Consider the following 16,473-nt stretch of genomic DNA (forward strand, 5'->3'; position numbering starts at 1 on the left):
GTACAATCATATTCCGTCTTTGTGTATGCTGCAGATCACTCTAGCAGTCATGGGTGCCATCTATTGCTCCAATATAATCCTGTGATGGCATGAAAAAGGGCTATGGCTCATTCAAGACAATACAAGCATGTTAGGGCATGAGCAAGAGTAATGCTCACCTTGAAATATGGGTACCATCCAGGGCCATGGCTCATTCAAGACAATACAAGAATCTTAGGAGGAGTTTGCCAAGTTGGTGCCTTAATCATCTTTCCTTTGAGCTCCCCAATCACATACAAGACTTGCTTGACATACCGGCAAATTGTCTCATTGGATCTACTAAATGCGTGTTTGAATCACTCTAAACCTCTGGTTATGACCGAAAACATGAAGGAACATTTCTACTTGCTCTTAAACAGAGGTGTGGATGTTATCTTGCAGCAACCCCATGTCCCTAAATGTGTCCAAAAGCTTGGGGAGAAAGGTGATCTTTGCATTTGAAGCGTATTGTCATCCTCTACATCGTTGTTGTAGATGTATTTCAGATTTGACATCCTATCCCTACTAAAAATGGACCATAACGGGTCACATGCTTCAAATTGTGATGAACCACTCTCTTATGGACCAACATGACCCAAGCCAAAGATCATAGCAATGAGCGTTGATGCCTGAACTACGAGCTTCATACGTCTATCATGGAGAAATCAATGTTGCAATAAGTAATGGCGAAATTGACCCTACACCCTACGTTATGACCTAGAAGTGAATGGTGGTTGTATATGCTGCTTGCCGCCATTGGAGTCGATGGCTCGTCCATGCCGGAGACGAGGCGGAGATGGATACGAAGGGCTAAGCATTTCGGGGGGGGGGGGGGGGAAGGTCCTGATGCCAGAGATTCAACTCGTTGTACTCGCTTCCGTAGATCTGAGTCATTGCCGGCGCAGAGTACTGATGTTGGATTTGTCCTACCACTAGACATGAGCGATTAAAGAGGGGGATACATTTCACGCCATCCGCGTCGGCAGATCTTTCTCTCCCACCATCTCCATGTTGATCATCCCTACACCGTCGTGTACGACATTCCATGCTTTGCTATTGACTCAACCTAGCTAGCTGGAAACAACCGATTTGAGCGTTCCTAGTGAGCCAAGCTCTGGGCTGCTTTAAGTTTCGTGCACGTGCGGGCCAGCACCTCATGTTATGTAATCAACAAACTTTTCTTACATCCAGTGGGTCCGTTTGGGGGGATGTAAGTAACCAAACATGCCCTAGTTATCTTTAGCGTGTCGGACACTCTCTCCCTGAGAATAACTCATACTGTATGCACTATTCTTATTTTGTGTTAGCTGCTCCACGTGAAGCCAGATAAGGAAACATTGGGCAGAGCATGACGAGACGATGTGTTCCACCGACGTATCTGCAAAGATATCCATCCATGCACATATGCGACAACTCGATCGAGTCGCACCTTCACATTCTTCCGTCGACCCGCTACTAATCATACATAAAGGGAATTCCCTTAAAGCCATTCCGCAATGATTGGTTATTTTCCTTTGTTGCATGGATCTCTATTTTTTCCAACACCATTGTTAAACCTTTTGTCGGGCCAATTTCAGATCATGTGACATGTGTGCTTTCGGTTGATACGACCATCCCCGAGTGTAATCTTTTCAGATTTGAAAAGCTTTTGGCCAGACCATCCAGTTTTTTTTACAAGTGGTTCAGAATTCATGGAGTAAGCCCATTAAGAGCTCTACTAGTCCTACAAACATCTCCGTTAAGCTTAAGAGGTTGTGTTATGCTTTAAAGAAATAGAGTAAATTTATTTCAAGACTAAGCTTGCTTACTGAAACTAGCAACAATGGACTTCGCCATCCTGACAGCCTAGAAGAGCGGTGTCAACTGACAGTGCCTGAGAGAAACTCCAGAAAAATTCTTAAGGCACACATTATCACACTGCTAGGCTATTAAAATGTCTACAGAAAAAACGTGTACTTATGGTTGGAGCTAAATATACTAAGTCGGTTTGTCTGGGCTGCTACCCTGATGTCTGGCCTTCTGTCGGACTGTCCGAGCTGCTAGCCGGACATCCGACCAAGCCCTATTTTGCTATGTTCTCATGCCTTTTGTGCACGATACTTCAGTGGCCGGGCTGTCTGGGTTCCTAGCCAAACGTCTAACCCATGCATAAAATGCCGCAAATGACTAGTTCATCGGGAGCTATATATATATATATACCCCTACACCATTTCATTGAGGGGTTTGACCAACACTTGAAACAAACCCTAGAACACTCAAAAGGCTCCCTCTCACCTTCTCCTACACCAAATCTTAGTCTCCTACACTAAGGTTTGAGAGAGATTTCCCCATGTGGAACCATCGTCCTCCTCGTCATCGGTGGGCGTACGTGGTGGCAAAGGCTAGGTGCCGCCCCATTTTCACCAAACCGTAGTGTAGCAATACGGCATCTAACAATATTGATTTTGGTTTGCTAGATTGCATTATAATAAAACCAAAGAATTCTTCCCAAGATGGTTGAGTGAATGCTAAAATTCATGTGAAATCCAGTACGCATGAATCTATAGAAAAAAATCTTATAGATTTCAATTCTGCGAACGAAGACCACCGGCATAGGACAATTTCTAAGGATTTCAATCCTTCAAAATCCTATGAAAAATCTTCGAATCAAAGAAGCCCTAAATGGGCTAGAACATTATAATAACTTTGTTATGAGCTCAATGTTTTGTCGCAAGTATGTTGCATCGTTCTTCTTCCAGCAAGCAAGGGCTTTGTCTCTCTCACTTGGTTGTAATACCGAGGTATATATTTTTCATTGCTCGATAGATGGCCAGGCTGTTGCACAACACAATTTTTGCACGACCTAAGACTTTGTTTAATTTTTGAAATCATCACTACTCATTCATACATTGCCCACCGCCAGCGTTCCTCCACAGAAGATCCATATATGGATTATGTTGATGTGTGCCCGAGGGTTTCGAGTGCCAGTAGTAGGAGGAACACCATGGCACGGCTTAGACTAGTCATAGTGGAAGTAACATTGATAGTAACATGAGTCACTTACAACACCGACCAGGTATATTTGTGCCATGACATAGTGTCAAATGAACAAATAGATGATTGTGACAACATATTATGTTATCAACCATATAACACTTTCCAAAAAATGTGTCTACAAACTAATAAATGCAACCGTCTAATAACGCACTGTGAAGGTCGTAACATAGACTAGATGCATGACTAGCCTATGTTACTCCCCACTATGACTAGTCTTACTCATGATAGACGCCACCAAAGCAATCTTCGACACATTAGTTACCCCGATGAAAGTCCGCTAGACTTGGTCAGGGCCTTAGGGGTAATAGGAAATAAATTATCACGGTGCAGTCAATCCAATTTTATCACAGATTCTCACGACGTATTTTGTCTAATAAGTTAATATTGTATCAGTTATTTGTCTCAAAAAAAATATTGTATCAGTTATCTTTATCTCTTCTTGTTCATACAGTACCCCTAAATGATTATGAGCCCTCCATTTCTGTTAATCCGATGGATGATCTTAATTGGTACTCCAACAAGTGTACAAGAGAGTACCAACTGAAAAAGGCAGGGAGTACCTCGAGCTTAGGGGTAAAAATGTAATCTAGATGCAATTAATTCATTTTTCGTGTCAGTACGGCTGCTACATAATAACGTTTCAACTTGACGTGATTAATTATTTTTAGTACCCTAATTCTTCACTGGGATAGACGCCGGCGGCGACCATGGCGTCCCCGCGTCAGAGTCTCAGGGAGAGACGGCCATGGAGGCATGGTCCCTCGAGGACTTGTCAAGCGGCGTCAACTGGGTATGGTCACCAACTAGGGCAACGCTGAAGCGAGAGGACCAGGGCGAGGCGGGATCACTAGGCCGGCTGGAGCTCCATCATGCCTGCGTTGACCAAGTGGTGGACGTTCATGTGCGGGCACTAGTGCAGAACCGGACTTTAGCGCCGGTTCGTAAGGGCCTTTAATGCCGGTTCTACAACCGACACTAAAGAGTGGAGATTAAAGCTCCCCCCTCCCCTTTACTACCGGTTTGGCATGAACCGGCGCTAAAGTGCCACCACGTGGCACGAGCCAGGCCCGGGTGCTGATAGACCATTAGTACCGGTTGGTAACACCAACCGGTACTAAATGTTTGGGAGAGTTTTGATTTTATTTTTTATTTTTCCATTAATTTTGTGTTTTCCATTTAATTCTTTTTGTTTGCTGGTATTTTACGACACTACATATTGTACACGTTATGCATATATATAAATATATTTTCTCGTAGAATCGCATATATATATATATATATATATATATATATATCATCGAATGTCTCACAACCACCACCAATAATTATTCACACATACACATGTATATATATACAATTTCTCCTACATGTTGCCTTGGTGCCTTCGGAGCACGATGACAAGTGGTTCATGGGGGCGGTAGCGGGTAATAGTATTCTCCTTTGGGATTTATGACCTGGTCGAGCAAAAATCCTGCTATTTCCTCTTGAAGTGCTAGTATGCGCTCCGTTGGTAGGGGCTGCTCCCGCACCTTTCTAAACTGTTAAGGAGATCAATATGCATGTGTATTAGTTGTGTGACTAGATATCGATAATGGTGTAAAAATTTATGAATAGTGTTCCGACAAACGTACCCAGTCCTGTCTTTGAGATCTGCTCCTTTCGGACGCCATCATGCGAATGTTCTCGCAAACGTAGTATGCACACAGATCAGTCCCCGGCGCCTGCTTCAGGGCCTTTACGAGAATGGAATTGAATCAGATAATGATTAATCAAGCATGATAATTAATTAATGGTATTGAAACAAGAATTAAAGAGATGGTAGCTAGCTAGCTAGTACTACTTAATTACTTACCTTGGGTCGATACCAAAACAGCTTTTTTGCCCATTTGCCTGGAGTCACCTTGATGAACTTTGCCCAAGCCCTGCCCGCCGGCAAAGAAAATTAATAAAGGGGTTATTAAATAGTTCATATCAGGAAATGACGAACTAAATAGGCCGAGATATAGTTAATAATGATTAAAATTACCTGTTGACTATCCCAAACAAGATGGTGTAGTCACTTTCTTTTTTAAGTAGTGAGTCCAGTACTTCAACTTTTCCTTCTTCAACTTTAATGTCTAACAAGATCCAGTGGAAACTGCATGCGCACACGTTTGCATGTCTTAATTAAGCGGGCATGTGCATAACACTAATCAACTACCCTAAACCCTATACACTTAATTATTAACATCTAGCTAGCTAGTAAGCAAAAACAGAATTTGTAGTACAAGACAGTGTGACTCACAGGAAGTTGTAAGGAAGTAGTATATCTTCATTGGTATTGAGGCGCTTGAAGAACTCTAGCATGCTTTCCTCTAAACTTGCTCGACAACTTGGAATATTCCATGTGTACTCATTAATGGTATTTGGGTCAATGAACCCAATGCCATAGCGTCCAGATTTTTTCATTTCATACATCTTCATCCTGCATAATACCACAGAAAAGAATATAGTGAGGATAATTACAGGTAATGATTGATCAAAATGATCACTACAGCTAGCTTGAGACTTAAATTACAGAAAGAAATCACTTACAGACAATAGCAACTGACGATAGATTTGTCGAGTGCGTCTTGATTGTATAACTGAAATAGTTCTGAATACTCAACGGACACAGCTTTCTCATGGAAGTAATGCTCCTCCTTGACATTCACCATGAGGGACTCTCGATTGGAAATCTTGGTAATGTTCATGTACCATTGATGCAATTCATACATTCTCGTTGGGAGGTTCTTGACCTCGTCTGGCTCGACCAAAGGTTGGCCCCGGACATATTTCCGTTTTATTTCCTCCTCTCTAAGCGGAGACATGGGCTCGATATCGAGGAGTTGTCCAACAGTGATCTTGAGCATTTCAGCCTGCATTATATGCTCCTCGGTTATTACCACATTGCCCAGCTGGAGAACGTAAATGGTTTGCCCACAATAATATTGGGCGCGCGTACTCTCATGTGTTGTTGGCACAACAAGCGGGGGGATCGATTGCGCCGCCTGTTCTCCCAGCTGGGGAACGGTTTTCCCGCATTTTTTGACAGTTGCTTGTTGGCTTGAGCTCGAGCTCGCTTCTTTCTGTAGTCGTGCTCGATGTTCCTTCCTGATTTGGCGCTCATAGTCTGAGTCAACAGGCTTGGGAGCTGGTGGTCTAGCCATACGAATGAAGTGGTCAATCTTTTCCTTAGGCACTTTCTCCCTCGGCGGCGGTGCCGGTTTCGGTCCAAAATGGGCGTCCACTTGGGCCTTCACTATGGCTTTGTTTTGCTCCTCGGTCATGTCGTAAGGCCTCTGAGGAAGAGGAGCGAGGCTTGGACCATATTTATATCGCTTGTCTCCGCCTGTACTTCCTGTACTACCTCGACTCGTACCGCTACGCACCATAGCTGCGGCGTGTCTCTTCTGCGATTGCTGAGGCGGCGGAGACGGCTGACGTGGCTGAGTTGGAGCAGGAGGAGTGGACTGACGCTGTGCCGGACTTGAAGCAGGAGGTGTGGCCTGACACGGTGTCGGACTTGAAACAGGAGGAGTGGCCTGACGCTGTGCCGGACTTGAAGCAGGAGTCTGCTCACGCGTTCGTGGACTTGGAGGAGCGGGAGTCTGCTGACACGGTGGCGGACTTCGAGGAGGAGTCGGCTCACGCGTTCGTGGACTTGGAGGAGCGGGAGTCTGCTGACTCGGTGGCGGACTTCGAGGAGGAGTCGGCAGACGCGGTGTCGGTGGACTTCGAAAGATGATGCAATCCTTTCTCCATAGGATGATACGATGTATGGCCTCTCCCAGTGTGTGCTCGTCGTCACCTCCAGGAATGTCAAGCTGTAGCCCCGAATATGGGTCCACCACCTCATCAACCAAGACACGAGCATAGCCCGCTGGAATCGGGGTGCAATGGAAGGTTGCTTCGGGGGTAATTGTAAAAGCAACGGCGTCCGCCACCTTCATGGATATGTTCTTCATTTTGAAGTGTAGCTCACAGTTAGTGTTCTCTATGATGTCATCCACAGGGTATGTATCCAGCAGTGCGTCGCCCGGGGCGGAACCAACGCTGCTTCTCGGCATGGATGGGACGGTGCTATCCAATGCTGGACGATCATCCGCTTGCTGCTGCCGCTGCTGAGACCCCCTTTCCTGGCTAAGTGAGTCGATCTGCTGCTGCTGCTGCTGGAATTTGAGTGCCAAGTCCGCGTGCCTTGCTTCTAGGCCTTGAAGGCGTTCTGCGTCCTGCTTCCTCTGCTCCTCCTCCAGCTTCCTCTTCTTCTCCTCCTCCATCTTCTTTCTTGCACGGGTCCTGTAGTCGTCGTTCCATTCCGAAAAGCCCTCATACCAGGGAATAACGCCCTTGCCTCGTGTTCTTCCCGGGTGTTCAGGATTTCCCAGGGCGCGCGTAAGCTCGTCATTCTCTCTGTTGGGCGTGAACACCCCCTTTCGAGCATCTTCTATTGCGTCAAGTAACTTTTGTTCGGCTCCTTTTAGACTTGCCTTCTTCGAAACCAGGCCTGTCTTCGGGTCCAACGCCCCCCATGCGCATAGAACCAAGTTCTGCACCTGGGGGCCAGCTCCTAGTAACCGGAGTGACCCCTGCATCCTCCATCTCTTGCTCAGACTTATCCCACTTAGGCATTGCCACCGCGTAGCCACCTGGACCCAGCCTATGGAACTGCGTCTTTTTTGCGGCATTGGCCTTGTTTTTTCTCGACCGTTCCTTAGATAATTCTGATTCCTTGAATTTCACGAAAGCGGGCCAGTGTTCTCTTTGCTTCTCCAGTGTTCCCTTGAATTCTGGAGTCTTCCTTTCTGCAGCGAGGTAGTTGGCCCATACAGTTTTCTTGTGGGTGTTGAATGCAATTGCCATCTTCTTAAGAGCAGCGTCCTTGACTTTCTGCACATCTGCATCAGTGAAATAATCTGGTAGGGTGAAATGTTCCATCAGAGATTCCCAAAGCTTTTGTTTTGCTCTGTCGTCGACCCAAGTAACATCTGGACGTTTAGTTTTTGGCTCTTTCCATTCTTGAATGGAGATCGGGAGTTGGTCCTTCACAAGAACTCCGCACTGACGAACGAACTTGTTCGCAATGTTCTTAGGCGTGAGGGGTTCGCCACTAGCTTTGATGGAATCGATGTTGTACTTTACACCCTCCTTCAACTTTTTGCCCGGGCCTCGCTTTGTCCTGCTGTCTGTAGAAGCAGATTTGCTCGATCCGGAGGGCTGAAAGAAGAAAGATCGATTCGTTAATATATCTTCAAATAAAAAAACATGTGATGATCACTAGATGCCTGCTTATATAAATATACCTCGCCGGTAGTCTTTGTTATTTCAAGATCAACATTGTATTCGTCATCATAATCATTGTCTGCATCATCATAATCATAATCATAGTTCATGACTTCATCAGCTCGGTCGTCGAGATCGAATATCTTATCATCACCCTCCCCGGTATTGTTCAGATATTGGGAGCCGTCATCTGCTTCATTCAGATCATCTGGCCTGTTAGGGCTGCGTATGATCTCGAACAGGGCCTCTTCTCCCTCTCTGCCGGTATTGTCCGCCATAGCTTTTATTTAACTAATACAGAAAAAATATAAAACAATTTAGTATTCAAATTACAATGCATGGATGCAATCAATAAGGAAAAACTGAATCATATAGTACATAATATGCATGTCTCGAATAATATATAATCTCGAATACATCGTCTCGAATAATATATAATCTCGAATACATCGTCTCGAATAATATATAATCTCGAGTACATCGTTTCTAATAATATATATAATCTCGAATACATCGTCTCGAATATTATATATCGAATACATCACTGGCTAGGTAGCTAATAAAGATCGAATACTACAGAACAATCTAGGCCACTCGCAGTTCCTGGGGCGCGGGCGGTGGACACCCAAAGAGAAGGAACCATCACATGATCATATCTCCGGTCATCTGCCCAAAGAACCTGCCAGGTATTGGAGAACCTGACGTCCATAGCAGCCATGTAGCGATGGACGTGCTCGTCCTCCTCCCTGACACGGCGACGCACCACCTCCGGCGGGGCCGGCTCCCTCTGCACCGAATGTGGCCCACGCGAACGCCACCAAAGGAGATCAGGGTCGATGACGGGACCCGAGGCCGGGTTCCTCACCAAGCGGCGCGCCCCTCTAGGTAGCACCTCCCAGTGCCAGCCCGGCGGAGCCCAGTCCCGGACATGGGTCAGCCGGTCGTCGTCGCGAACGGGTCAACGGCGAGGATGCGGGCCGGGAACAAATACTATATGCCCGCAAAAGGTAACATTTTTTAAATGATTGGATTGTGATAACTAAAATTCTATATGCAAATTCTAACAATTTGACATTAATCTAATTCATCTAGCTAAAACTAATTCTAAAATTTCTAACATATCTATATAACTAACTAACATTTCTATAACATTTCTAATATTTCTATAACTAAAAAACAGAAAAATTGCTAACATTCCTATAAATATTTCTATAACTAAAAAACAAAAAAATTTATAACATTTCTATAACATTTCTAATATTTCTATAACTAAAAAACAGAAAAATTTCTATAACTAAAAAACTAAAAAACAATGTGTGTGTGTGTGTGGACATGGCGGCCGGGGCAGGAGCTCACCGGCGAGGCGCGGCGACGGGGACGGAGACGGGCGGTGACGACCGGGATGGGGACGGGGCGGCGACGACGGGGACGACGGGGCGGGGCGCGGCGACGGGGACGACGGGGACGGGGACGGCCGGGGCGGCGACGGCGACGGACGGCGACGGGGGTGGCGACGAGGGGCGGCGGCGACGGGGCAGAGGAGAAAGAAGCAGAGGGAGAGATGAGAAACTGAATTTTTTTGAAGTGCTTTCTTATATAGAACACCCCTTTAGTACCGGTTGGAGCCACCAACCGGTACTAAAGGTCTGTTTTGGCCAAGCCAAGCGGCGGGAAGCGCCCCCCTTTAGTACCGGGTGGTGGCTCCAACCGGTACTAAAGACCCCCCCTTTAGTACCGGTTGGACCCACGACCTGGTACTAAAGGGTGTGCGCTGCCAGGCGAGGGACGCAGAAGTTTAGTCCCACCTCGCTAGTTGAGGAGTGCCAAGACCAGTTTATAAGCCCCGTCGCGGGCACTGCATTGAACTTCTCTCAAAAGCAGGCCTTCTGGGCCTACCTTTCCTACTCTGCCTGTGGGCCTACTGGGGGGCTTGCGGGCCTGCATCCTGGCCCAACTACAGGTTGGGTTTCTAGTCGTATGCAGGCCGCTCTGGCCCAGTAGGTGGGCTTTTTTATTTTCTTATTTTTTTAGTTTTCAAATTTGAATAGTTTAAATTTTGAATTATTTGAAATTTGTGTGAATCACTAGTTTGTGAATAACTTAACCTTTTCTGAGTTCATTTGAAATGCTTTTCAATTTCAGTGTCATTTAGCTGAAAAAATCAGTAAATGCATGAAAGAATTTGTTTGCACATAAAATTTCTTCGCGTTTCAAATGCCAAAACACATAACTACCCTAACTATTACAGAGATTCCCTCATGGGTGTGAAACACAGAAGAAAGTGATGATAGTGAAGCCGATCACATCCCAGATCTTTGGGTGTGAAACTTTTTCGTGTGTCCCTTTGCGCCATAGCCATGGAAAATCTTCATCATTTAACTGGATGCTCGGGTCAATATTCATTGTGAATGGAGCAATTTCATCAAACTTTTCATAATCTTCTGACATGTCTGTCTTGTCATCCACTCCCACGATGTTTCTCTTCCCAGAAAGAACTATGTGGCGCTTTGGCTCATCGTATGATGCATTCACTTCCTTATCTTTTCTTTTTCTCGGCTTGGTAGACATGTCCTTCACATAGAAAACTTGTGCCACATCATTGGCTAGGACGAATGGTTCGTCTGCATACGCAAGATTGTTGAGATCCACTGTTGTCATTCCGTACTGCGGGTCTTCCGTTACCCCGCGTCGTGTCATATTGACCTATTTGCACCGGAACAAAGGGACCTTCAAACCACGTTCATAGTCAAGTTCCCATATGTCCTCTATGTAACCATAATATGTTTCCTTTCCCGTCTTGGTTGTTGCATCAAAGCGGACACCACTGTTTTGGTTGGTGCTCTTCTTATCTTGGGCGATCGTGTAAAATGTATTACCGTTTATCTTGTACCCTTTGAAAGTCATTATATTCGAAGATGGTAACTGAGACAGCGAGTACATGTCATCTTCAGAGGCGTCATGCATGGTACGTGTCTGCAACCAGCCGGCGAAACTCCTGGTTTGTTCACGTGTAATCCAGTCATCAGACCGCTCCGGGTGTTTGGAGCGTAGAAAATTCTTGTGTTCGTCCATATACGGAGCCACCAAGGCGGAATTCTGTAGAACTGTGTAGTGTGTTTCAGTGAGAGAATGTCCGTCCATACATATTAGTTGATTCCCTCCTAGCGTGCCTTTTCCACCCAGTCTGCCCTTATGCCGCGATTCAGGAACACCAATCGGCTTAAGGTCAGGAATAAAGTCAATACAAAACTCAATGACATCCTCATTGTGATGGCCCTTGGAGATGCTTCCTTCTGGCCTATCATGGTTATGAACATATTTCTTTAAGACTCCCATGAACCTCTCAAAGGGGAACATATTGTGTAGAAATACAGGACCCAAAACGTTAATCTCTTCGCATAGGTGAACTAGGACGTGCGTCATGATGTTGAAGAAGGATGGTGGGAACACCAACTCGAAACTGACAAGACATTGCACCAAATCATTCTCTAACCTTGGTATGATTTCTGGGTCGATTACCTTCTGAGAGATTGCATTGAGGAATGCACATACCTTCACAATGGCTAATCGAACGTTATCAGGTAGAAGCCCCCTCAATGCAACCGGAAGCAGTTGCGTTATAATCACGTGGCAGTCATGAGACTTTAGGTTCTGGAACTTTTTCTCTGCCATGTTTATTATTCCTTTTATATTCGACGAGAAGCCAGACGGTACCTTAATACTGAGCATGCATTCAAAGAATATTTCCTTCTCTTCTTTCGTAAGAGCGTAGCTGGCATGACCCTGATGTATGCTGTCTTTTCCGTGCATACGTTGCTGGTCCTTCCGTGCCTCAGGTGTATCTTTTGTCTTCCCATACACGCCCAAGAAGCCAAGCAGGGTCACGCAAAGATTCTTCGTCACGTGCATCACGTCGATTGCGGAGCGGACCTCTAGGTCTTTCCAATAGGGCAGGTCCCAAAATATAGATTTCTTCTTCCACATGGGTGCACGTCCGTTAGCGTCATTCGGAACAGGTTGTCCGCCAGGACCCTTTCTAAAGACTACCTTCAAATCCTTGACCATATCATGTACATCAGCACCAGTACGGTGGCGAGGCTTCGTCCGGTGATCCGCCTCACCTTTGAAATGCTTGCCTTTCTTTCTTACGGGATGCCTGCTCGGAAGAAATCGACGATGTCCCAGGTACACATTCTTCCTACAATTGTCCAAATATATACTGTCGGTATCATCCAAACAGTGCGTGCATGCACGGTATCCCTTGTTTGTTTGTCCTGAAAGGTTACTGAGAGCAGGCCAATCATTGATGGTCATGAACAGCAACGCCTTTAGGTCAAATTCTTCCTCCATGTGCTCATCCCACGCACGTACACCTGTTCCATTCCATAGCTATAAGAGTTCTTCAACTAATGGCCTTAGGTACACATCAATGTCGTTGCCGGGTTGCTTAGGGCCTTGGATGGGCACTGGCATCATAATGAACTTTCGCTTCATGCACAACCAAGGAGGAAGGTTATACAAACATAGAGTCACAGGCCAGGTGCTATGGTTGCTGCTCTGCTCCCCAAAAGGATTAATGCCATCTGCGCTTAGACCAAACCATACGTTCCTTGCGTCATCTGCAAACTCCTTCCCGTACTTTCTCTCAATTTTTCTCCACTGCGACCCGTCAGCGGGTACTCTCAACTTTTCGTCTTTCTTACGGTCTTCTCTGTGCCATCGCATCGCCTTGGCATGCTCTTTGTTTTGGAACAAATGTTTCAACCGTGGTATTATAGGAGCATACCACATCACCTTGGCAGGAATCTTCTTCCTGGGGCGCTCTCCCTCGACATCACCTGGGTCATCGCGGTTGATCTTATAGCGCAATGCACCGCATACCGAGCAAGCGTTCAAATCCTCGTACTCACCGCGGTAGAGGATGCAGTCATTAGGGCATGCATGTATCTTCTGCACCTCTAACCCTAGAGGGTAGACAGCCTTATTTGCTTCGTAAGTACTCTCGGGCAATTCGTTGTCCTTTGGAAGCATATTCTTTATCATTACCAACAACTTTCCAAATCCCTTGTCAGATACACCATTCTCTGCCTTCCATTGCAGCAATTCCAGTGTGGTGCCCAACTTTTTCTTGTCAGCTTCACAATTCGGGTACAACAATTTCTTGTGATCCTCTAACATGCGCTGCAATTTCTTCTTCTCCAAATCACTTGTGCAGTTTCTCTTTGCATCGGCAATGGCCCGACCTAGATCATCAGCGGGCTCATCTGATGCCTCTTCTTCAGCTTCTTCCCGCATTGCCGGCTCAGCTTCTTCCCCCATTGTTGTATCATCGTATTCAGGGAACCCATGGCCAGGATAGCTGTCGTCGTCCTCTTCTTCTTCATTGTCTTCCATCATAACCCCTCTTTCTCCGTGCTTGGTCCAAACATTATAGTGGGGCATGAAACCGGACTTCAACAGGTGGACGTGAATGGTTCTTGACGTAGAGTAATTGTGATCATTCTTACAGACAGCAGATGGACAAGGCATAAAACCATCCGCCCGCTTGTTTGCCTCAGCCGCAAGCAGAAAAGTTTGCACGCCATTAATGAACTCGGGAGAGCATCGGTCATCGTACATCCATTGTCGGCTCATCTTCATTACACAACACCGAAAAGACCAAATTAATACAAGTTCATACATAAAGGTCATACATAAAGTTCATACAACACTTAAATGCAACAAACAAATAACTCTCTAACTAAAGCATTTAAATGCAACAACAAATGCGATCAAGATCGCAACTAAGGTAACAATTGATCCAACAGCATAATGATACCAAGCCTCACTATCAATGGCATATTCTAATCTTTCTAATCTTCAAGCGCATTTTCTCCATCTTGATCTTGTGATCATCGACGACATCGGCAACATGCAACTCCAATTCCATCTTCTCCCCCTCAATTCTTTTCAATTTTTCTTTCAAATACTCGTTTTCTCTTTCAACTAAATTTAACCTCTCGACAATAGGGTCGGTTGGAATTTCCGGTTCACAAACCTCCTAGATAAAAATATCTATGTCAACTTGATGGGCATAATTTGTCATAAACACGAAATGCAACAACTAGTTTTAAAAGAGAATACACCACATCCGAATCATAACAAGGACGAGGGCCGACGGGGACGGATATCAAAACCATGACACTATGTATAACAAACAACGTATGGGTAAGATAATTATACGAGTAACTATATATCCAAATCACACAAACATCAATTTGGTAATGTAAAACATTCATGAACAAGAGGCTCACCACAAGGTGGTGCCGGCGACGGGACGATGCGGGCGATCGACGGTGGTTACGACGGAGATTTAGAAGGCACTAAGTAAACCACACCTACATATGCAAACTAAGTGTTATTTTTGACCTCAAATTGCATATAAATCAAATACTAGCACATATATTTCCTCCCAAATTACTAAACTCATAAATTAATCACTATACAAAGTATTGCAAGAGCTAATCTAGCAATGAGAGATGAAAGGACAAAGTTGCTAACCTTTGTGATCATTTGAATGGATGGGGGCCTTCAAATCTTGACAAATTTTGGGCAAAATGTGTGATGAGCTCGAGAGGAAGAGGGGAAGAACAGAGAGGAGAGGGGAAAGGGGAAGAACAGAGCGAGCTCGGGTGGACGAAGGGTTTATGTAGGACGACCTTTAGCACCAGTTCGTGCCACGAACCGGTACTAAAGGTGCTGGAGGGGCCCCGGACTGACAACATCCTGCCACCACTCACTTTAGTACCGGTCCGTAGCACGAACCGATGCTAAAGATTCGCCACGAACCGGTACTAATGAGAGCGGCCGGCTAGCCGTTGGAACCGGCACTAATGCACACATTAGTGCCGGCTCAAAATCAAACCGGCACTAATGTGCTTGACATTTGACTCTTTTTCTACTAGTGGGGGTTGATCTGGCCGAGAAGGTTCAACATAGAAGGACGGTGATCTGGCTGTTTTGATCGAGACAAGCTTGCTATCTGGCGAGGATGATGAACGAGTTAACTTGCGAGCGATCCCTCTTACACGTATTCCATAACAATGTTAGTTTTTGTTTTAGTTGCCCGTGTACATGAGCGATTTTGTGTGATTTTCCAGAATTTGAAGCCAATGTATGTCTGGTTGATACCTCCCCGTGCAATGAAAATAAGATCTGTCCATTGATTGATAGAATTTGCCATATTTGAGAGATCAATCTGTGTTCCTATATATTCATTGGCGGCGGCAATGGCGCCATCGTCAACACCACGGTGGCGTGAGATAGAAGTTGTGCGCAAGGGATAACATTGGCGCCGTAACTGCTCACGAGATGATGGCGGCATGCCTATTGGCCGATAAACACTCGATTTTTTTTAGGGTACTTGTTTTTTTGGACATGGATAAACACACGCGTTACCGAACAGTTTATACGAGATATGATCAGAAAGAAATCGCTTAAGATCATGAGAAAAATGACTAAACTACCCTTTCAAGTGGATGGTCAGATTTTAATGGTACTCCATCCCTTCTTAAGGGAGTACTAGGGTACCGTAAAAGAGCTCATCAATTGATCCCATACACTTTGTTTAATTAATCAATAAATCACTCATACCACCTCCAACTTGCCAAATTCTTCATACCGCATATTTTGTTCAATAAGTCAATATTATCTGACGGGTTGGGGATGGTACAAATATCAACATTCTCCATGATAATTGGATACCTAAAAATAGATGCCTAAGAGCATCTACATCTGGAGTCCTCGTATCCTTCTCAAACGTTCGGATAGACAACCTGTCCACTGCCCGGATAAGAGAGAACGAAAAAAGCCACACAACCTAACCCCCCCTTTATTTGGGCATGTCCAGGCAGTCCACAAATCCCCACGCCGAGTTTTGAATAAAGTGCAACAATTCCAACTAAAAAAAGAATCACTCACGTTTGCTTTTTTTTTCCGGGTCACTCACGTTTGCTTTGTTTTGCTTGCGTGCGTTGCGCGAGATGAAAATACTGCATGCATTTGCATGCCCACGCGTGTTCTAGGCAATTAATGAAGCGGTTACACATCCATCGATCTTTTACATCCCCCAATCAATCA

Source organism: Triticum aestivum, chromosome 6D (assembly GCF_018294505.1).
Source record: "Triticum aestivum cultivar Chinese Spring chromosome 6D, IWGSC CS RefSeq v2.1, whole genome shotgun sequence".
Classification (NCBI taxonomy): domain Eukaryota; kingdom Viridiplantae; phylum Streptophyta; class Magnoliopsida; order Poales; family Poaceae; genus Triticum; species Triticum aestivum.